The sequence below is a fragment of the Leucoraja erinacea genome, chromosome 10 (assembly GCF_028641065.1).
Source record: "Leucoraja erinacea ecotype New England chromosome 10, Leri_hhj_1, whole genome shotgun sequence".
Classification (NCBI taxonomy): Eukaryota; Metazoa; Chordata; class Chondrichthyes; order Rajiformes; family Rajidae; genus Leucoraja; species Leucoraja erinaceus.
The window spans coordinates 14089321-14113221 of record NC_073386.1 but is presented as its reverse complement, the minus strand read 5'-3'; positions in this window follow the sequence as shown (position 1 = coordinate 14113221).

Genomic DNA, 23901 nt, shown 5'->3' with positions numbered 1-23901 from the left:
GAAATTGTTGCAGTCCATAGTGAAAAAGGGTTCTCCGTCTCCAAGATAACAAGAATGGCTTTGCCCAAGTTAAAATCGTTGCATATAGCAATAAATTTATTTTGAACGATCCATTATGTCTAATTTCTGTAAAAAGTTGTCATTGTCGCATAAGTTGGGTGCTTGAAGCGTATCATTAATGATGAGATCCATCTCTGGCAATTAGCTTGAGTCAAGAAAATGTCCTGGAGAATTTCCAAGTGATGAGCTACAGATCTGGAATATCAAACATTATACATTGAATTTCTATCTATCTATTGTCATCTGTCACCAGTGTGCCGCCATCTGTAAATACGCACTAAGTCACTGTGTTGGCAGGATATTAATGTTGCCTCTACTTAATGATCATTTTGTCTCCAAAAATTCAGAAACTATTCTAAAGCATTCTAAAGCATTTCTCTCCATACGGCACGGTGGAGTTGCTGCTTCATAGCGCTTACAGCGCCGGTTCGAACTTAACTATTGGTGCTGTCTGTACAGAATTTGTACATTCTCCCCGTGACCACGTGGACTTTCTCCGAGATCTTCAGTTTCCTCCCACACTCCAAAGACGTATACTTTGTATAAGTGTAAATCGTCCCTAGCGTGTGTCGGGTAGTGTTAATGTGTGGGGATCGATCGGTGCGGACTCAGTGGCCCAAAGGGCCTGTTTCCGCGCTGTATCTCTAAACTAAACTAAAGTAACCTAAACCTGAACTGTCTTTTGGCACAGTGAAGCTTGAGCTGCCTATTCTGACTCCTTCCCATTTAATGGATGTGTTGGGATTGATGATTTAAGATGTTATACATGCACTCGGGCACAATTATCTGATTATTTGGGCTCCAGACAAAGTAAATATTGTTGTCGCCGAAGTCACAGACACAGAGTTGGCAACACCTCAAGTCTCAGCAGCTCTGTTTAGGCATTGCCAAAATAATCTAATTGCAGCACAACCTTTTGGTTGCTACTCTGCGTGAGGCTGCGCGTGATATGTTTGTGTGTGATGTCTGTGTATGTGTGTGTTCCCTACATTATGATTAAAAATCTGCCAAATTATACCATTTATTCTGAAGAGAAAATAAATATTTAAAGATGCCTAAGCACAGGTTGGAATTCAATGATTGTTAAGCAGCTGATTTTCTTTTTCAGTCCTTGTTAAGGGATTACTGGCTGTTTTGGAAAATGGGAGCTCTGCCCAGGAGAGGTGAAGGAAGAGATGCAGCAAATGGAGATTAAAGGATCTCAACAACAGGGGACCGTACCCATACATAGAAACATAGAAAAATAGAACCTTCGAGCCAGCACCGCCATTCAATATGATCATGGCTGATCATCAAAAATCAGTACCCTGTTCCTGCTTTCTCCCCATATCCCTTGATTCCATTAGCCCTGAGAGCTATATCTAACTCTCTCTTGAATACATACAGTGTGGAGGCAGAAAGAGACTGTGCCATCTCAGACCTGAGTTGCCGTCTGACAAAAACTACACACCTTGGATTGCATGCCATGTCCAAGTTCATTCTCAGCTGTCTGCCGTTCATGCTCATGTGAACTAAATGCTCGGCGCAGTGTCACTATACTATATAGACACTCCCTGTCATACGCAAAGGATATGAGGAGAAGGCAGGAGAATAGGGTTGAGGGAAAGATAAATCAGCCATGATTGAATGGCAGAGTAGACTTGATGGGCCGAATGGCCAAATTCTGCTCCAATCACTTATGAACTTATGAATAGGTGACTTGCACAAACTTGCACTTACGAAAACGTTTCTGGCAGTTTGTAATTTCCACAACACTGTACAATACATTGGAAACAAGCTGGCAATGGTGGCGGTGGTTACCCAGAAGGCCAGGCGACACAGAAAGTGCCCCAAAGGCATGACAGGAACTCAAGCTGCCAATGCTTATCCAGAAGGTGGCGTGCCATAGAAAGTGTCCCAGATGCATCCAAATGTCTCTGAGCAAGGAGAGGGCAACGGTTCGGGGGATGACCGGGATGCTGCCATGGACCTTTGTGGCCAGCCTTTGGGTGGTGCAGCGCTAGAGGTACTGCCTTACAGCGCCAGAGACCCGCGTTCGATCCTGACTACGGGTGCTTGTCTGAACGGAGTTTGTACATTCTCCCCATGACCACATCGGTTTTCTCCGAGATCTTTGGTTTCCTCCCACACTGCAAAGACGTACACGTTTGTAGGTTAATTGACTTGGTATAATTGTAATTTGTCTCCATTGTATGTAGGGTAGTGTTACTAAGCATGGATCGCTGGTCAGCGAGGAAATGGTGAGCCAAAGGGCCTGTTTCCGCATTGTATCTCTAAACTAAACTAAACTAAACTAAACTCAGTGGGCCAGGCAGCATCCCTGGAGAACATGGATAAGTGATATTTCAGGTCCTGACAGCTCTTCAGACTCAGTGAGTTATTTCAGGCAGGGGATGGGGATAGTGATTCTGACATGTAAATTCTGACATGTAAGGCTTTACAGAACGCAACCATTAACTAAGTCGGCAAGTACATGTATTGTGAAGCACTTACGGCACTTACTGCTTTATTTCAGATTTCCAGCATCCTCAGCAAGCTGTTACGTTCATCACCATATCAGCCACAGGGTATCCATGCCAATTTAAAATGCTGGACTGTAGAAGAGATGCAGCAGCCAATTTGCACACAACATGCTCCTAAAAATAGCAATAATACAATGACCGAAGAATGTTATTAACTATAGGCTCGGAATCAGGGATACCTCCCTTAATCTCATGCAAAAGAGTGCTGCGGAATACTTTTTGTTCATCTAATATGGAAGGCATTTTAATAACTCAATGAAAAGGTAGTCAATTTGACAGCACTAAACTTCCCCAGGACTGCATGAGTGGACCAGCTTAGTCTTTTTTTATGCACAAATCCCCTGAGCATTCTTTGAACCTGGAATCTTTGATCCAGAGGTGAGATTGGTGCCAAATGAACAACAGCTGACACACACATGCCTGCTCCCACTAAGCTCATGATGCCACTGACTGCACGCAGATCAAGCTGCAAAAAAACCTGCTACCTTCACAGGCTGCAAAGGCCGACCGTCTTCCTGTCTGTGAGCCTAAGAGAGTGCAGAGCGTTTCCATGTCAACTCTCGCGGCACTTGAGTGAATGAATGAATGAATGAAAACTTTATAGTCACAGTGAAATTTGTTGCTTGCATACCTAAGGTATGCTAATAGTCACCACATAGATGACGCTGACAAAGTTACACAGGTCCCCCATTGTTCACCCCGCCCTCTCCTCACGGCGGTCCACGAACGCCGGGTCCTCCTTCGTTCCATCCCCCGGCAGTGGCGTCCTCACTCCCTAGTGGTCTATCCTTCCATCCACGGGTCCAGGCAGCGGGCAGTTGATGGCCGTACAGCAGTCGGCTGCCTGGCCCTTTTCCGGGGTTACGTCCGTGCCTGCATGTTCCTGGAGAGGGAACAAGCGGTGACCACGGGGACTCTGGAGGCTTTCCGTGAACGCTGGTCACCGCGGGATGTTGAATGTATTGTTGATAAAAATGTCAATATTTAAATTTGATAACTTTGTTTGTAAAATGCCAATATAGGCATTCTTTGTTTGTTCTGAATAAAAGCATTTTGTATGAAAAAAAAAGTGGTCTGCCTTTGTCCATTGGTCTGCATGACTTGGCATTACTCATGCCCTTTTAACCAATCCTTCCACGTCCAGCCTTACAGCAATTGAGAGGGAGGCCATTGGAGACCTGGTGGGGGCCACAGAACGAAGTGGGGGGGGACCCGCCGTGGGGCTGTGAGAACGATATCAGGTTAACACATTGGATTAGCAAAAGACATATGAGGAGCATTTGAAGGCATTGGGCCTGAACTCGATGGAGTTTAGAGGATGAGAGGCAACCGCATTGAAACATACCGAATAGTGAAAAGCCTGGATAAAGTGATGTGGAGAGGATGTTTCCACGAGTGGGGGAGTCTAGAACAAGAGGCCATAGCCTCAGAATAAAAGGACGTATCTTTAGAAAGGAGATGAGAAGGGGGAGTACTTTGTAACTTTGTAACTTTGTAAGCGCCCTTTATGGGGGACTATTTGCATACCTTAGGTATGCAAGCAAAGAATGTGACAATAAAGTATTGATTAATTAAATCAAACTTCAAATGACTCCTAGGAACAGGCAGAATGGGGATTGGCATTAGTATGCATTGCAGTATTCTTCAGACTGTAGGTATTCATGGATTGCACTTGTGTGGTATTACTCATTACAGAAGCCTCCTTATCCCTGGAGGGTCTTGTTGAAATGTTGGAGGGGGGGCGTGGTGGCGCAGCAGTAGAGTTGCTGCCTTACAACGCCATGGATCTTGGTTCCCTCACAACCTCCAAAGACATTCAGGTTTGTAGACTAATTAGCTTGATATAAATGTGAATTCTCTCTAGAGTGTGTAGGATAGTGTTAGTGTGCGGGGATCACAGGTCGGCATGGACTTGGTAGAACGAAGGGCCTGTTTCCACGCTGTATTTCTAAACTAAACCAAACTAAACTAAACTCATGCAGAAAGAATATGCCCCTTGCCCATGTCTTTCTCATTCTTCTCCTGGCTCTCACCATTGCAACACCCCGTAGTAGCCTGAAGTGTATTGTTTGAATTGTATGTTCTTTTAAGAGCTGGCTCTCCACTGGGTTACTCCAGCACTTTGTGTCTATCTTGGGGTCATGTTTGCTAGGCTGAAATGAGGCACCTTCAAGCACTTGCAATATGTCAATGGAATAAGCTGTGCTCGGACTGACAGAAAGAGACCTTATAACTGTCCTGCGATATTGCAATTGACGTTTGCGATCCATGTGTGAGTTTCCCAGTGTCAGGATGACCCAAAAACGCAGCTTAAACACTAGTAAAAGGCAGTAAAGCAATCTCTAGCCTTACATTTATAGAAATGCTTTAAAAACTCCAGCCTGACTCCAAATCCCTGGAGATCGCTTCAGTTGCAAGCTTAACTGAATTTGGAATTTCTTGCGAATCAATACTCCATAACGTGCAAACATTTAAAGACAATGAAGAAGAGATTTTAGCAAGACACTGTCCAATTTCATAAGCTGCTTGCTATCTTTCCCCAGTATTCTAACGTATGGTTTTCAAAAGAGAATTAGATTTAGCTCTTAGGGCTAAAGGTATGTGGGGAAAAAGCAGGAACGGGGTACTGATTTTGTATGATCAGCCATGATCATATTGAATGGCGGTGCTGGCTTGAAGAGCCCATTGGCCTACTCCTGCACCTATTTTCTATGTTTCTATGTTTCTATGTTTATCATCTGTATTTACAAGTGTTTGTTGCAGGTCCTTTGCTGATTCAATATTTTATATAAATAACATAACTGTACTAAAAATGTTAACTATTATTTATCCTTACATGATATCCCTAATTCTGTTAACTTTTGCTTTATTATTCATGGACTCCAGATTCACATGTCTTTGATTTACCCAATTTTGCATTCCAGATCAGGTTAGATCAAATGCACTTCAAATGCTTTGAACATTTTTAAACACAGTGACTACACTGATATACATTTGGATAATGAAAGAAGACAAGAGGATTTCCGTTCATATATCACCTTTCTCATGGTCACCCCTGAGTGCTTACAGTCACAGGTAAAATGAAGTCACTGTAAAAATGCAGGAAATTTGACAACAATTGTGGATACAACAAGCTCATCTTAACCAGATAATCTATTTTGTTTGAGATGTTGGATAAATATTGGTTTCATGAGAGGAGTTGGCATCATGATAAATGCAAATCTACTCAAAGTGTTGCTGTTAATTACTTATTTTTAAATACCTTTGCAAAAGATATTTAACATCATATTCCAGATGAAGTTACAAGTCATAGAGAGTCATAGTCATACTGTGTGGAAACATGTCTTGCAGCCCAACTTGCTCACGCCGACCAAGATGCCCCATATGCACTAGTCCCACCTCCCTGCGTTTCGCCCATATCCCTCTTAACCTTGTTTAAGAAGGAACTGCAGATGCTAGAGAATCAAAGGTACACAAAAAAGCTGGAGAAACTGAGAGGAGTTGGCATCATGATAAATGCAAATCTACTCAAAGGGTGCAGCAGCATCTATGGAGCGAAGGAAATAGGCAACATTTCGGGCCGGGCCGAAACCTTTCTTCAGACCCCTCTTAACCTTTCCTGCCCATGTACCTGTCCAAATGTCTTTCAGTTGCTATTATAATACCTGCCTCAGCTACCTCCTCTGGCAGCTCATTCCGAAGCCAGAATTTAAACCCTTTCCCCATCCTGTACCCAACCCTTCCTGTCACGTTTCCTCTTTGCCCTTCCCTCTTCTCTAGCCCAAGGTGAACAGCAGAGTCTAGAACAAAAACATGTTTAGTCTTGAAATTCTGCATGATATATTAATGACAGGCTTGCCAGATGGCTTAACTTAACTGCTGCAATGGTGCTTTGCCTCAGGGGACTGCAGGCTTTGAATACTGAATGTCCTTTGTGGTGTGCAGGCATTTTTTTCCTGCATCTAGTTATTCCATTTTTGAAAAGAAAATTGTATTCATATTTTAGATTTTTATAATCCTATCATAGGTTGACATGGTGATTTGATAGTTAACATTGCTGCCTCACAGCTTCAGAGACCTGGGTTTGATCCAAAATGCAGGAGCTGTCTGTGTGGAGTTTGAATGTTCTTTCCAGAGCTGTGTGAGTTTCCTTTGGGTGCTTTGGTTTCTGCTTGTATCCCAAAGATGTGCTGGTAAATTAAATGGTTGCTCTGAGTTACCCCTTTGTGTCTGTAATAGCAATGAATTTAAGGAAGGTTGATGGGTATATGAGGGAGCATAAATTGCAGGTCGATAGGCGAAAAGAGAAAGGAAGTGGGACTGATGACATTGCTCTGTTGGAAGGATACATTGACATGTTTGAGTTTAATTTATTGTCACGTGTACTGAGGTACAGTGAAAAGCTTATGCTGTGTGCTAACCATTCAGTGGAAAGACAATACATGATTACAATCGAGCCACCCACAGTGTACAAATACATGATAAAAGGAATAACATGTATAACGTTTAGTGCAAGATAAAGACCAATGAAGTCCAATGAAAGATAGTCTGAGGATCTCCAATGAAGTAGATAATAGCTCAGGACTGCTCTCTAGTTGTTGGTAGGATGGTTCAATTGCTAAATGTTGGGCCTAATTAACTTCTACAGTGTCGGAATAAATTAGGACTAAAGTTGGCATCCAGCCATTTATAAACTGATGTCTTAATTCATCCAAAGTCTTTGATTCTGACATTAGATGTTGTTTCTGCTATGAAAAGTGGCTGACGTCACAAGCTATTGAGAAAAGGTGAACAATACTAGTATAGAGTTTAAAGTTTAATTTAATTTAGAGATGTAGGTTGGAAACAGACCCTTCAGCTCACCGAGTCTTGATTAGTACTTTGGGGTCTTGATTAGTACTTTGGGGTCAATGCAAGTTGACTGAAAATGTGCTATATAAATAAGATTATTTATTATTTATTTATAGTACAGGTGTCAGCGGTTATGGGGAGAAGGCAGGAGAATGGGGTTAGGAGGGAGAGATAGATCAGCCATGATTGAATGGCGGAGTAGATATGATGGGCCAAATGGCCTAATTCTACTCCTATCACTTATGACCTTATGATTCCGCACTAACCAGCGACCAGAGAACATACAAACTCCGTGTAGACAGCACCCGTAGACAGAATCAAACCCAGGTCTCTGGCGCTGTAAGGCAGGAACTCTACCGCTGCACTACGGTGCCAACCTGGTCTCTATCTCTGGCTGCACCAAGACCCTAATGAAACTCAGCTAAGAGTGCTTCATTGCTCTAATATTGTAGATATTTATTTGGGCAATCAAATGATATATTAGCAACAAAAGAAAATCTGGAAATTATTTTCAGAATTTATTACTCATGTGCCTGTATTTCATTATTGGGAAATAAAGAATAGATGATCTAAGAATTGTTGCAAAAATGGAATCTGATGAGAAGAGAAGAGCAAATCATAGTTGTATCATAAAAGCTGTTGGAAACAAAATATTGTAGGTCGTTGTTATGGAGGAATGCCCATAATTAGGCGTTCTTAACCTGATGATGGTCTGTACTTGCTCATGTTAGAAAACAAGACACCAGAGTAAGATAGTTAGTTGAGAAGAAATGTTAACATGCCATACACTCGCTGGATCTGGGAGCATAGGCCTGAGAGGGAAATGTATGTATGGGGGACCTGGCTTTTGTTAATGATGATGGTTCAGTGAAACCAAGGATAGCAGATTGGAGATGACTGCCAGCAAATAAGGTGATCCAATACACCCATAAAGGAGGCGGTCAACAAATTTGCAGAACTTTCTTTAGACATTAAGGACATGTTGCCAAGCATGTTTGAAGCTGTGGATGGAAGGTTTATGCTTCGGCTTTAGTTACACTCATTTTTAATGATTTCTAAATATGTCGTTGTAGTAGATGTTTAGGTCATATCATCCTATGTGGTTATTATCCTGAAATAAGAACATACATAGCTGGCAGCAAGGGAAAGATTACAGGTTAAGATTTAACAATTTTATAGGGCGGCATGGTGGCATAGCGGTAGAGCTACTGCCTCACAATGCCAGCGACCTGGGTTCGATCCTGACTACGGGTGTTTGTCTATACGGAGTTTGTACGTTCTCACTGTGGGTGGACTTTCTCAGAGATCTTCGGTTTCCTCTCACACTCCAAAGACGTACAGGTTTGTAGGCTAATTTGCTTGGTGTAAATGTACAATTGTCCCTGGTGTGTGTCGGGTATTGTTAATGTACGGGGATCGCTGGTCGGTGCAGATTCGGCGGGCTCGAAGGACCTGTTACTCCGTATCTCTAAAACTAAAACTAAAAATACCATTGTGCTGAACAACATCTTATAGATTTCTCCTGTAATTAAAAAAAAGCAAGACTGCTGTGGACCAAATGAATTGTTCACACAAATCTGTTCTCAGGTCAAACAGAAATATATTTAGTCGATCGATCTATCTCTTGCAGGAGGCAAAGCACCATGTAGGTGCTGTTCACACATTCTCTCTGATTGTACAAAGCGTGGGATTTTGTGCATGCTTTGAAGGTCTTGCAATATCAGTTGTATGAGTATCAGTTTAGTTTATTGTCACGTACCGAGATACAGTGAAAAGCTTTTGTTGCATGCTAACCGACCAGCAGAAAGATAATATTACAATCAAGCCATTTATAGTGCATAGGTACATGATAGGAGAATAATGTTTAGTACAAGGTAATGTCAGTAAAGTGCAATCAACGATAGTCTGAGGGTCACCCATGAGGTAGATAGTAGTTCAGAACAGCTCTCTAGTTGTGGTAGGATGATTCATTTGCCTGACAGCTGGGAAGAAACTGTCTCTGAATCCCGAGGTGTGCATTTTCACACATCTATACCTTTTGCCCAATGGGAAAGGGGAGAAGAGGGAGTGGACAAGGTGTGACTCGTCCTTGATTATGCTGATGGCCTTGTCGAGGCAGCGTGAGGTATAAATGGAGTCAATAGAATGGAGGTTGATTAGTGTGATGGTCCACAATTTGCTGCAAATTGACTAATGTACAGAGATTTAGTTATCATCTCTTCACAAATTGAAAGCAAGAATATGCATGATCAGCAACTTCTGACATTACTTTCCCCGTGTTGTCCTAATGTACTCTGGGAACTCTTGCCCCTCAGTATCTAAGTGGTTTTATAACAAGACGTCCCTTTGCATTAATTGATTAAATCATTCGCTTCAGAACCAATTCTACTGAACTGGACTGCTGTTACTATGGTGGCCATCATTGTTTACAGATTTGTCACCTGCATGCACATCAGCAGAGATTAATTGCTTTTTTTCCCATATTCTTTTTGTCACCTTTTCTCCTGTTAACTGATTATTAACTCCAAGCTTACGTATTCTGTGGAACCGGGTTGCTCCATATGTGCCAATTATGTCTTCATTTGTGTTGTGGTATTTGTCCTTGTGCTAACCCAGGCCCTTAATTGCTAGGTAGTTGCTACAAATAGATCTAAAGTCCAAAGACCTTTGGTGAAGAGAAGTTGTCGTTAAGAGAACATTCTGATGAATTGTTTATTCCTTCTTTGTTTTGCCGTCTAGCTCAGGAGTACAAATCAGGTCTACTTCTGTGAGGCAAAAATACACTTTTGTCTTACTATATATCTTTACATTATGATTTGCAAGTTAACGTTATATGCTGCACCAGAGACTTACCAAATCAGTCCACAGCAAGCTCCAGAGATTCAATGTGCCTAGGAACAGGAACACCAGAAGGAACAGGTCACATCGATTTTGTTCGGTGTGGAGACACAACGGTAGATTTGATGCCTTACAGCGTCAGAGACATGGGTTTGATCCTGACCAGGGATGTACTGAGTTTGTACAATTTTCCTGGGACCTGCATGGGTTTTCTCCAGAATCTCCAGTTTCTTCCCACACTCCAAAGACGTGCAGGGTTGTAGGCTATTTGGTTTGGAAAAATTGTAAATGGTCCCGAGTGTGTGTGTGTGTAGGATAGAGCTAGTGTGCGGGGATAGCTGATCGATGTAGATTCAACAGGTCGAAGGGTCTGTTTCCATGCTGTACCTCTAAACTAAACTAAACTAAACCTCTTCAAATGGACTTCTCAGGGACATTCATCCTACAGGTGTCCATTTCACAACAATCGGGTATAGACTTTCATGAATATTACTAACTGCAAGCATATTAATCTGTTCAGTAGGCTATCTATTTAAAACTTATACACCTGCCAACTAGCTAAAGAGCCTAATCTCAAATTAATACTCCCAATTTATATCAATCATAGACACTAATCTCAGCTGTAAATTTATAATCAGAAACAAATTATTGCTGAATTATTTTGACACAGATGAACTATTTTTGTAATCTGTTATTTGTTTTGTCAATTAACCCGATCTCCTAATTATTTGCATGCTCAATGCTTCAAGTGCTGTTATCTGCAGTATAATTCAAAGATTAATAAATTGTTCATTCATTACTTTTTTTGTGTTGTCTGACTTCTTTGATAATTGACAAGAAAGGGATTAATTAAATTGTTCAGAAGCTTGTGAACATCTTGATGAGAACTGGTTGCATGAGTTTGTTGATGCATCATTAACACCAACATATAATTCAACGGTAAAGCCCAGTTTATACATTGGTAAGGATTGATGCTGGACTGTCAACTTCTGATCAAGCTATCATTCTGACTGGTCTTAAAATGGGTAGATAACACTTTGATTTAGCACCTGCTTCAAATTGTATCTCTCACAACACCACGCACCTGCAAGCTTCCTATATGGCAATGCTAGGCTGAATTACCCACTGCCATATGTCTAGCATGGATCCGTTCATTTGAATGAATTCACCAACATTCGTGTAAAAGACAGCTTTAAGTTAGTTTTAATTTTTCCTCTCATTGGAATGAACTGCCAGAGGAGATAGTTGAGGCAGATAATGTCGCAACATTTAGGAAGCATTTTGGCAGGTACATGGAGAGGATCGATTTAGAGGAAGATGGGACAAGTGTAGATGGGGCTTGTTGGGCAGCATGGGCAAGTTGGGCCGAAGGGCCAGTGTCCATGCTGTAGGACTCTATGACTCTATGTCACAGTATATTTACATTTGTAATTAGTACTAGTTTTATGTGTTCGTAAATAAATCTCTGATCATCAGAGACAACAGTGGGATGGTCAGATTGTCAGAATCATCAGATGACCATCAGACTGGTTCGCTGTGGGACGTTAGTTTAGTTTAGTTTTGGGAGTATTGCGTACAGTTTTGATCTCCAATTCTGAGGAAAGACATTCTTGCCATAGAGGGAGTACAGAGATGGTTCACCAGACTGATTCCTGGGATGTCAAGACTTTCATATGAAGAAAGACTGGATAGACTCAACTTGTACTCGCTAGAATTTAGAAGATTGAGGGGGGATCTTATAGAAACTTACAAAATTCTTAAGGGGTTGGACAGGCTAGATGCAGGAAGATTGTTCACGATGTTGGGGAAGTCCAGGACAAGGAGTCGCAGTTTAAGGATAAGGGGGAAATCCTTTAGGACCGAGATGAGAAAAACATTTTTCACACAGAGTGGTGAATCTCTGGAACTCTCTGCCACAGAAGGTAGTTGAGGCCAGTTCATTGGCTATATTTAAGAGGGAGTTAGCTGTGGTCCTTGTAGCTAAAGGGATCAGGGGGTATGGAGAGAAGGCAGCTACAGGATACTGAGTTGGATGATCAGCCATGATCATATTGAATGGCAGTGCAGGCTCAAAGGAACAAATGGCCTACTCCTGCACCTATTTTCTATGTTTCTATGTTTCAATGTTTAGGGATGCAGAGCGGAAACAGGGCCTTTGGCCCAGAGTCCACATCGACCAGTGATCCCCGTACACCATACCAAGCCAATTAACCTACAAACCTGTACGTCTTTGGAGTGTGGGAGGAAACTGAAGATCTTGGAGAAAACCCAAGCGGCTCACGGGGAAAATGTACAAACTCCGTACAGACAGCACATATAGTCAGCACCGATCCCAGGGCTCTGGCGCTGTAAAGCAGCAACTCTACCGCTACGCCACTGTGCGGCCCGTTAGTTCTTGTCATAAATGGTGTAATCACCACTGACCTTTCCATGAAGAAAGGCTGTGGTGATAATATCATCGACATGCTGGAGGCCAGGAAATTTAGTTCGACCTTAATGTAAGCAGAGATCATGAGGTACGGTTCAGGATCAGCGTGACGTGGAGCATTTCATGAGGTGGACAAGTTGTTACTGGAATACCATCCTTGGCTGCTGTCACTCGAGGCACCCAGACTATAATTAACAGTAATTCTAGGTCCTTCTTTAATATTAACCAGTACTTTACAAATAACAGTGAAATCCCTCAGTAACTAACCAGCCACAGTAGTCTGCAGTTGTTCTTTATCTCTAGTGTATTCCATGACAAATTCAATCAAAAGTGGATCTTGCGCTATGTAGGTTTTAAATAAGTAACTTAACTGGCGCTTATGGTATGAGTTCAACATTATATATTTTTTTAGCATAAATCAAGCGGATTTTTACACTGCAAAACAGAGAGCAAGCAATTAAAAGTGATCTTTTATGCCAAAATCTAGCAGCTTCAAAAACGTGATAGTGACATTGCTGGCTAAGTCTATGAAAAGTATATAACGAGAGGCTGAATAAATTGTCCAGTGGACGAGCTGATTATCATAAGTTTTTTCTTGTTTTTCCCATGCAAGTCCTGTTCAAAGAAAAAGTTAGATTTATCTGAAGAAAGCCATTTCCCCACTTTCATCCTTCCATTATATACAGCATATTTTTTTCTGCACTTTCTTGCATATCCAATTTGAAATCTTATACAATCTGATAATATGATGACATTGATGGGGAATTGTTGCTTGCCATATGTATGATAATTTTAAATTAAGTTTTTGGTTTATTTCCACTACCTAGCTCCTGCACTTTAAGTGTTATTAGACTAAGTAGGACCCATTGGGTCCCAACTTCACACGTGAGGGCTGGTTCCCCAATGCAATATTCCATCTTTCCACCAATTCCAATGTACACACACACTCACACACACACAGACTCACACAAGCACAGACTCACACTCACACACATACACACACCCTCCAGCTCACACACTCATACACACACACACACACACATACACTCACATTCACTCACTCACTCACTCTCACTCACTCACTCACTCACTCACTCACTCACTCACTCACTCACTCACTCACTCACTCACTCACTCACTCACTCACTCACTCACACACACACACTCCCACATGCCCAGGCATCCGGGGTTTAATAATCCTGCCTCCCCCCCACAGAAGTGGTGTTACCTTCATCGCGGTGATTGACAGACGAGAGGACCAATCAGCTGATCTCAAGATTTTTTTCATCTATGGGAAAAATCCTCGGGGCTGGCTCAGTGGTTATGACTGTGAGTTAGATGGCCAAAAATCATAGTGATACTGGGTAGCGTTTTTTTCTAAAATGAATATACATGGCAGACAGGAAGTGGTCAAGATGAGACTTTTAACTATATAGATTGTGGGATGGTTTAAATATGGTCTTCAGCACCCTCCCAACCAGTGTGTTTCAGATTTGCGTCGCTTATTGACTGAATTTTCTTGATTCCCCTCTAATCTTTCTGCCAATTAACTTAAATCTGTGATTTTTATTTACTGACTGATTAACCTTTATTTTTCTACATTAACATTTATTTTTCTACATCTCAATTCGATCTCTCCTCGGTTTTCCTTGGTTTTCTTCGTTCCAATTCAAGTAACACACAGGGGTGGGAGATTGCAACCTTCACGTGGTCCGCCCTGTCTCGACGAATGCAATCAACCTGGTGTGCACAATCAAATAAGATCAAATAGTTGTCCTACAACTTTAGCAGAAGTAACACACACTTAGACAGTGTCTCCTCATCACGAGAGTTCTTCAGCCTCAGCAAATCTTTGCAACTCACCTCTGCACCCTTTCTTAGCATTGTCACATGCACCTCACCCAAGTTTTCTTTCAGACCGAAGGACACCAAGTGCTGGAATAAGTCAACGGTTCAGGCAGCATCTCTGGAGAACATGGATAAGTGACGTTTTGGATCGGGACATTTCTTCAGACTTTGCCCATCTTTTCTTTCACACAATTCTAGTCCAAATTTTCCATCTTGTCTTCTCTGCCTTGATCAATAAAGGAAATCATTCCTGGTGCCATTTTTTAACCAGCTTTTCTCCCAGCACTACCTTAAGATATTTCTGGACATACACTTAAAAATCCCTTTGTTTTTGTTTTTTTTTGCAGTACATCAAAGGGTTAATAGAATTGAGTGGTGTAGAGAATTGCTTGTACAAGTTTATTTCCACCTGGGCTTCAGTTCCTGAGAAAATATAGAGTGTTGTGTGAATGTTAAGTTAAAGAATAACTGAGCTTTCTGATAGATTTGGAAAGTATTGCACTATGGTCTGTCATGTTCCTGACAAAGTATATTGATTGGTTGTGACCTTAATACAGTCAGGGAAAAAAAAAACATCTCCAAAGATCAGAGCTGTCAGTTTTTCCTTAGGTCAAACATTATTTTCAAATATGCTTGACCTCCTTGTTTCACCTAAATTAGTAATTCTTTAAACTTTTCATAGGTCCTGAAATTTTCACTGATAAATGTTTGCAACTGGTAATTTATTTGCTGCATTATTAAAATTGCCTATACATTTCAATGCAGGTAAGCAGGGCGGCACAGTGGTGCAGCTGGCAAAGGATCAATCCTGACCTCGGATGCTGTCTGTGTGGGTGTTTGCACGGGTTTGTAGGTTAATTGGCCTCTGTATATTACCTCTGCAGTGTAGGGAGTGAATGGAAAACGGAGATACCATAGACCTAGTGTTTATTTTATTTTAGAGATACAGCGCTTAAGCAGGCCCTTCGGCCCATCTAGTCCGCGTCGACCAGCAATCCCCGTACATTAGCTGCACTATCCTACACACCAGGGACAATTTACAATTATTACCAATCGCCAAATCAACCATCAAACCTCTATGTCTTTGGAGTGTGTGAGGAACCCGGTGCACCCGGGGAAAACCCACAAGGTCTCTGGGAGAACGTAACCTCCGTACAGCAAGCATCTGTAGTCAGGATCAAACCCTGTTCTCTGGCGGTGCAAGGAAGCAACTCTATCACTGCGATACCATGCCACCCTAGTATTGATGGTCATCGTGAACTCGGTAGTCCAAAGAGCCCTGTTTCCATGCTGTATCTCTAGACTAAACTAACCTGAATGGCAAAGGCTGATAAAGGCTGATAAACATGGTTAGCAACGTGGCATGCTAACACCATATTGTCTATTGCTGAGAGGTAGCAATCCTGGCTCTGTGTCCAAGGATATAGTTTTCAGATCTGAGGAAGGGCCTCGACCTGAAACATCGCCCATTCCATCTCTCCAGAGATGCTGCCTCACCCGCTAAGTTACTCCAGTATTTTGTGTCTACTTTCAAATCTTGCTCCTGGCTGTGGGTGGAGATTGAAATGCTGAATTATTGGTTGGCATCCACCGGAAACGTTGCACACTGGGTACTTCCACAACTATGGATCACAACCATCTTTGTTCACAAGAAAAGAAGAGAATAGGAGCAGGGCAAAATGTGCAGCAAAGAACTGCAGATGGTGGTTTAAAACAAAGACAGACACAAAATGCTGAGTAACTAAGCAGCTTAGTTAGTATCTCTGGAGAAAAGGAATAGTTGACGTTTCGGGTCGGAACCCTTCTTCAGATTCAGGGGTAAGTATGAGGAAGTGTCTGAGAGCTTGCACCTGGTCTCAGCCTGGTAGAGTCTGAAGAAGGGTTCAAATCTGAAATGTCACCTGTTTCTTTTCCCCAGCGATGCTGCCTGACCCGTTGAGTTACTCCAGAATAGGAGAGGAGTTGGCCATGTGATGCCTCAAGCCAGCCCTGCCGTGCAATATGATCATTGCTGATCTATCCCCTGCCTCAACTCCTATTGCCTGCAATTCCCTAATTATTCAAAAATGTATCTGCCTCCACACCTACCTCTAATGATCTACCCTCCACAGCTCTCTATGGTCAATTATTCTCAGTGAAATTGAAACAAATCTCCACTCCTCGGTTTTAAATGACTGCCATCTGATCTTGAAACTACATCCCCTTGTTTGTGACTCTCCCATTAATCAGAACATTTATTCTGTAACGGACACTTATATGTATCAATAAGATCAGCCCTCATTCTTCTTAGCTCTATAGAATACAGACCCAACCTTTTCAGCTTTTCCTGAGAAGACAATCCTCTCATCCAAGGAATTATCCTGATGAATATCCTTTATACTGCCTCCAATGCTACTAAATCCTTTCTTAGGTCAGGGAACCAAAACTGTGTTCAGTAGTTCAGGTGTAACCTTACCAACACCCAATCCAATTGTAACAATATTTTCATATTCTAAACTGCAATCCTGCAATGAAGATGAAAATGTCATTGACCTTCTTAACTATGTGTTGAACTTGCGGATAACTTTTAATGATCCATAATATAGAGAAAACCTAGAATTCCTCTGTTCTTTTCTCATATGCAATCTCTTTCCATTTAGATAATAACCTATCATTGATTCACCTTAAGTCCATGACCTCCCATTTTCCCAAATTACACTCTGCTTGTACTGTTTCGGACCACTCGCTCAATATTTATGTATCCCATTGCAAAGTCATAAAATTCCCATTGTAACGTGCCCTTCCACCTATTTTTCTGTCATTAGCTCTCATTTTATGGGTGGTAGAGTCATAGAATTGTACAACATGGAAGCAGGCCCTTTGGCCCAACTCGTGCAAGCCAACCAAGATGACCCCAACTTGCTAGTCCCATTTGCCTATACAAGTCTCTTTTAAATGTTTTTATGTTTATTTTTTATTTTTACTAGAAGCAAGCATATTACGTTTATTAGAAGCAACCACATTTCGTTTGAAACTCATGTGAGGTTCAAATGACAAATAAATGGTATTGTATTGTATTGTATTGTATTGTATTGTATTATGGTAAAGTATAGTTACATATTATAGTAAAAAAGACTTGTCATATATATCAACCATACATTATTAAAATTTTCAATTGTTGATTAATTCTGTTTCTAGTGGGTTTTTTTATAGATAGAAAGATAGAGAGAGAGAAAGAAAGAATTACACATATCAAAAAAGAGACAAGGTGGAATGAATTACTTATAATACGTCATTGGAGATAGGTTCGTATATTATAAAGTATAACTTTTCATCTAATCCTGAGTTCAAGCTTCAGTTGGGTTTTCGTGCCGGGCCAATCTATCCCTTCAAATAATTAATAAATGGAGCCCATTTTTTAACAAAAAGTTCCTGTTTGTCCATTAAGACAAATCTAATTCTTTCTAGATGTAGGGTCTCCGACATTTCCACAATCCACATTTTAATTGTGGGGGTCTTTTAATTGTTATTATCATACCTGCCTCAACTACCTCCTTTGGCAGCTCATTCCATGTCACAGAAGACAGCTCATGGAAGAGGTTGATGGTTTGATCCAGCAGTCCACCACTATCATGGAGAGGTGACAAATTTTCAGTGTGTAATCTTGAAGTAATAATCATCGTGGAACATTTTACTGCATTAAAAGTGCTTTATAAATATCATGGTCATCCACTTTCATCTTTTATAAACCAGTCACAGTGTGTTCCCAAGCGAGCAGGCAGCCCTCCAGTTGCTGCCAATTATGATCATTTAAACTTACTATCAGAAAATCATCCACGTGTGCACCTGAATTAAAGTTTGCCCGCTGTGGGTTAGTTAATAGCACAACAGTGGGAAGTTGTACAAATAGACAACTTTTAACTGCACTGGAAGATGCAACGGTTCAATTTGAATTCTGAGCACCCCTACCTGCATATTTCCCTCTCAAGTCCAACCCAACTCATTCATCCGTCACAGATATTCATCATTAGTATAGTTTAGATTAGTTAGAGATACAGAGCGGAAACAAGGTCTTCGGCACACCAAGTCCGCGCCGACCAGTGATCCGACTGCACTAGCACTATCCTGCACACTAGGGACCATTTACAATCCTTACCAGAGCCAATTAACCTACAAACCTATAAATCTTTGGAGTGTGGGAGGAAGCCGGAGCACCCCGGGAAAACCCACGCAGTCACGGGAGGAGAGCGTGCAAACTCCGTACAGATAGTCAGGATTGAACCCTGGTCTCTGGCAGCAATTCTACCATAGGGCCACCATGCCACCCCTGTGTTGGAATCAATAGTCAATAGTCAATAGTCTATTTAATTGTCATTTGGACCCCTGGAGGTCCAAATGAAATGCCGTTTCTGCAGCCATACATTACACACAAATAGACCCCAGACACAACATAATTTACAATTTTACATAAACATCCATCACATAGCTGTGATGGAAGGCCAAAAAAAAAACTTATCTCTCCACTGCACTCTCCCCCCCCCCGATGTCAGAGTCAAAGTCAAAGCCCCCGGCTGGCGATGGCAATTGTCCCACGGCCATTAAAGCCACGCCGGGTGGTGCGAGGTCGCACACCGGGTCTTGATGTTGGAGTCCCCGGCGTGCGCTCGCAGTGTCCCGCGGCCATTCCAGCCGCGCGGGGCAGTGATGTTAGGCCCCGCTCCAGGAGCTCTTCGACCCCGCAACTCGGGCGGGGGAAGTCGCCGTTGCAGGAGCCCTGAAAAGCGGTCTCCCTCCAGGGAGCCGCGGGCTCCCGGTGCCGCCGTCCACAGACCTGCCGTTGGAGCCTCCGACTCTCCGGTAGCAGCAGCAGCAGCAGCAGCAGCAGCGCTCCTCCACCGCTCCACCCGCTCCGGACTCGGCCAGCCCCGCGACGTTGACGGTGAGTCGGCACCTGAGTCCCCGGCTTCTTCCCGTTGGAGGCCGCTCCTCGTTGCGGCCTCAACGACAACTGAGACCCGACGAAAAAAAGGTCGGGTCTCCAGTGCAGGGAGAAATTTAAAACCCCAACATAAAATAACAAAAACTACATATAAACATAGACAAAAAATAATAAAAACGCGGACAGGCTGCAGAGGCCGCTGCTGACCAGAGTCGCGCCGCCTACCGGATAATCGATAATAAAATAATAAAATAATAAAAACTCTTTACTTTGTCAGAATCCCGGAATTACCCGCCGAAAACCCGCAAAAGAATTATGTCTCCACAAGGACCAAAGTGATTCCAGTAGAGGATGGACTACCACCTTCTTGAGATGCCCAAAGTTGGGCCATATGTGGGCCTTCAGCTGTGCTGTCCACCTCCAAATGGTATTTCGAATCAAACTGGAAGCGATTTTGCCCAGAAACTGGATTTTACTTTCTGTTGGTGCAGAAACAGTTCTCTATGTTGAATTAACTCCAGTTCAAGTCTCCTTCAAAATGGATGGGATATTGGTCAAAGAACAGGTGGGGATAAGCTCAATATGTGTGGCATGGCATGGGGGATGCCATGGTGGTGCAGCGGTGGAGTTGCTGTCCTGCAGCGCCAGAGATCCGGGTTCGATCCTGACTACAGATGCTGTCGGTACAGAGTTTGTACGTTCTCCCCGTGACCACATGGGTTTTCTGCGGGTGCTCCGGTTTCCTCCCACATTCCAAAGGCGTATAGGTTTGGATACTAATTGGCTTTGTTAAATATTGCAAATTGTTCATAGTGCGCAGATGAGCATTAGTGTATAGGGATTGCTGAACCGTGTGGACCTAGTGGGCCGAAGTGCCGGTTTCTACACGGTATCTCTAAACTAAACTAAACTAAAATGTCGCACTTCACTAGTCTAGCGGGGACACTGAGCGCTTACCCACCTCCCATATGAAGTTTCACTGTGATTCCTGCATCTACTTGGGTCTACAGTGGGCATTATCATTACCTGTATGTGTGGCTGCATTAAGGGCACGAGCAAGACTGCATGGCGTGATGAAACATACGCTCAATGCTGTAATCCTCTCAGAGTTCTCATTTACGTGTGGATTGAAAGCATTGGAAGAGGGTAAGACTGCATTGATCAGAAATTATTGCATGAGCAGGCTGCAAAAATTGTGGAACTTTGTAATGAACAGAATGAAACAGTCTGCTTCTGCTGCTGAGTTTCTAGAGTGACCCTGTGTCCAGGAAGTTGCAGGTTGCTGTGGCCTTGACCTCCACAGGATGAGCAGACCAGGCACGAGAACAAGGTGAAGATTACTGTGAAAAATCCTGAGTCGGGGTTATGACTGTTATGACTGTTATGACAAGGGCGGCACGGTGGCACAGTGGCAGAGTTGCTGCCTTATGCCCCTGTCCCACTTAGGAAACCTGAACCGAAACCTCGGGAGACTTTGCGCCCCACCCAAGGTTTCCGTGCAGTTCCCAGAGGTTGCAGGTGGTTGCCGGAGGTTGCAGGTAGTGGAAGCAGGTAGGGAGGCTGACAAAAACCTCCGGGAACCGCACGGAAACCTTAGGTGGGGTGCAAAGTCTCCAGAGGTTTCCATTCAGGTTTCCTAAGTGGGACAGGGGCATTACAGCGCTTGCAACGCAGGAGACCCGGTTTCAATCCCAACTACGGGTGCTGTCTGTACGGAGTTTGTACGTTCTGCCCGTGACCTGCGTGAGTTTTCTCTGAGATCTTTAGTTTCGTCCCATACTGCAAAGATTTACAGGTATGGAGGTAAATTGGCTTGATAAATGTAAAAATCATCCCAAGTGTGTGTGTAGGGCAGTCTTAATATGCGGGGATCGCTGGTTGGCGCAGACCCGGTGGGCCGAAGGGTCTGTTTCCATGCTGTATCTTTAAACTAAACTAAACTATTTTAAGTTGGCAGGTGAACACCCATCATTTTGAAAAGTCAAATCAAAGGCATGCGTAAGGTTTTCTTCAGCTGATGGGCTGAAGCAGGGACAGAGTGAGGCAATGCTATGGTGATGGAAGCAGGCAATCTTAATGAGGGAGAGGATATATGGTCAGTTGCTCGTGTAAGGATCGAAGGGGTCACTCGTATAGTACAAGTGATTACACTTTTAAAGGACTTCATTGGCCGTAATGTGCTTTAAGGTGCCCTGAGGTTGCAAAAATAAACCATGAAGGCAAGCCTTTATTTCCTACTCTTCAGTAAGGCATTGAAGACTGCATAAACACACTTACCTAAGGCAATATTTTCCGCAGGACTCTAAAAAATAAAATAAATTGGACAATTGTGCAATGGTCAAAAAAGGGTGATGCTGAATTGGCAGCTCTTTTTATATCTAATAAAAATGAATCAACCATTTTACACTATTGCACAATTTCAAAAAGCCTACAATTTGTTTGTTTGGCCATAAAGCATCATGTTTGTCAGTAATTTAAGATTTGTGGTGTATGAAACAGATTTATTTTAATTGCCTTTCTTACGAGAGAGCAGTTTTCCACGTGAAAGACATGATTCCATGTGCGAAAGAAAGATTTGCATTTATATAATGTCTTTCACAACCGTAGGCTCAGGCAATGAATTAAACCTGCAGCTTAATCACCGCATTAAGGTATGAAGTGTGGCTGCCATTTGTGAACAGCACAATCCTACAAAGATCAATGGCCGGATATGGAGAAAAAATATATACAGCGCAATAAAGTAGGTCTTCCATCCCAATGCTATCACTTATACCAGGCGTTAGCCAGATGTTTTGGTTCAGTTTGAGTTTAGTTTATTGTCACGTGTATCGAGGTACAGTGAAAAGCTTTTGTTGCGTGCTATCCAGTCAACGGAAAGACAATACATGATTACAATCAAGCCATTTACAGTGTATAGGTACATGATAAAGGGATTAATGTTTAGTGCAAGGTAAAGCCAGTTAAGTGCAATGAAAGATAGTCCGAGGATCACCAATGGGGTAGCTGGTAGTTCAGGACTGCTCTCTGGTTGTGGTAAGATGATTCAGTTTGCCTGATAACAGCTGGGAAGAAACTGTCCCTAAATCTGGAGGTGTGCGTTTTCCCACCTGTATCTTTTGCATGATGGGAGAAGGAGAAGTGCGAGTGGTTAGTCTGCGATTCGACCATGATTATGCTGCTGGCCTTGCCAAGGCAGCGTGAGGTGTAAATGGAGTCATTGTAAGAAAGTGCCAATTTCCAGCAATAGATGGGGTCTAAGGCAGTGACATTATTATCTGTTCTCCTACCATAGGTTGTGGTCACCTCTGTACTCACCCACCAAAATCGCCAAGGAACAGCATGAGCCTCTGCAGGTTTCCCATCCTCCAGTTAAAATGGAAAACGCTGGAAACACTCAGCTGGACAGTCAGCATCCGTGGATTAGGAAACCGATCAGTCTCAGATCAGAACTGAACTATTTGTAGTCCCAGTTCGCAAATGGGAAGCCTTCTTGCTGAGTTGTACCAGGTCAAGCCAGATCTAAATACATTCATAATCAATGGGAGATGATGGCTGGTGGGAAAAAATTAAGTTGGCCTCACTTTATAATGTATTTATTTATTGTCCCATTGATATTAACTGTAAAAACATGTTTTTTTTAAAAACAAAACGTTATTCCTTAGCCTTACTGGTTGTATTAGAGATACAGCGTTGAAACAGGTCCTTTAGCCCACCGAGTCCACGCTGACCATCGATCACCCGTTCACACTAATTTGACATTATCCCACTTTCATATCTGATCCCTACACACAATAGGGGCAATTTACAAAGGCCAATTAACTTACAAACCCGCACATCTTTGGGATGTGCCATCTTCGGTGCAGGCTCGAAGGGCCGAATGGCCTACTCCTGCACCTAATTTCTATGTCTTCTTTGCTGTTGTGTACTGGGGCAGCAGGGTGAAGCCCAAAGATGACAATAGGATTAACAAACTCATCAAGAAGGCTGGCTCCATCCTGGGGGTGGAGTTGGGTTCATGGGAGGTGGTCTTGGTGGGGAGGATGCTCCTCAAACTGCAGATCATCTTGGATAATACAGCTCACCCCCTCCATGGCACACTGGTCAACCTGAGGAGTACCTTCTGCAACAGACTGGTTCCACAAAGATGCAGTACAGAACGCCACAGGAGACCCTTCTTCCCTATGCATATCGAACTGTACTAATCCTCCCCCTTCTGTCGTGGGGTAGATTGACTCCTCCCACCCCCCCACCCCCCCAATATTTGCACATCCCCAATCCTTTTCACTCATCACTTTAATTTCATGTTTCATATATTTTGTGTTTTATGACTATTGGCAGATCAATTTCCCTCCTGGGATAAATAAAGCTCTATTGTATCCTGTCATTTTGTATCATATCGAAACCAGTGTACCCAGAGGATGGCCACAGTGGGGACG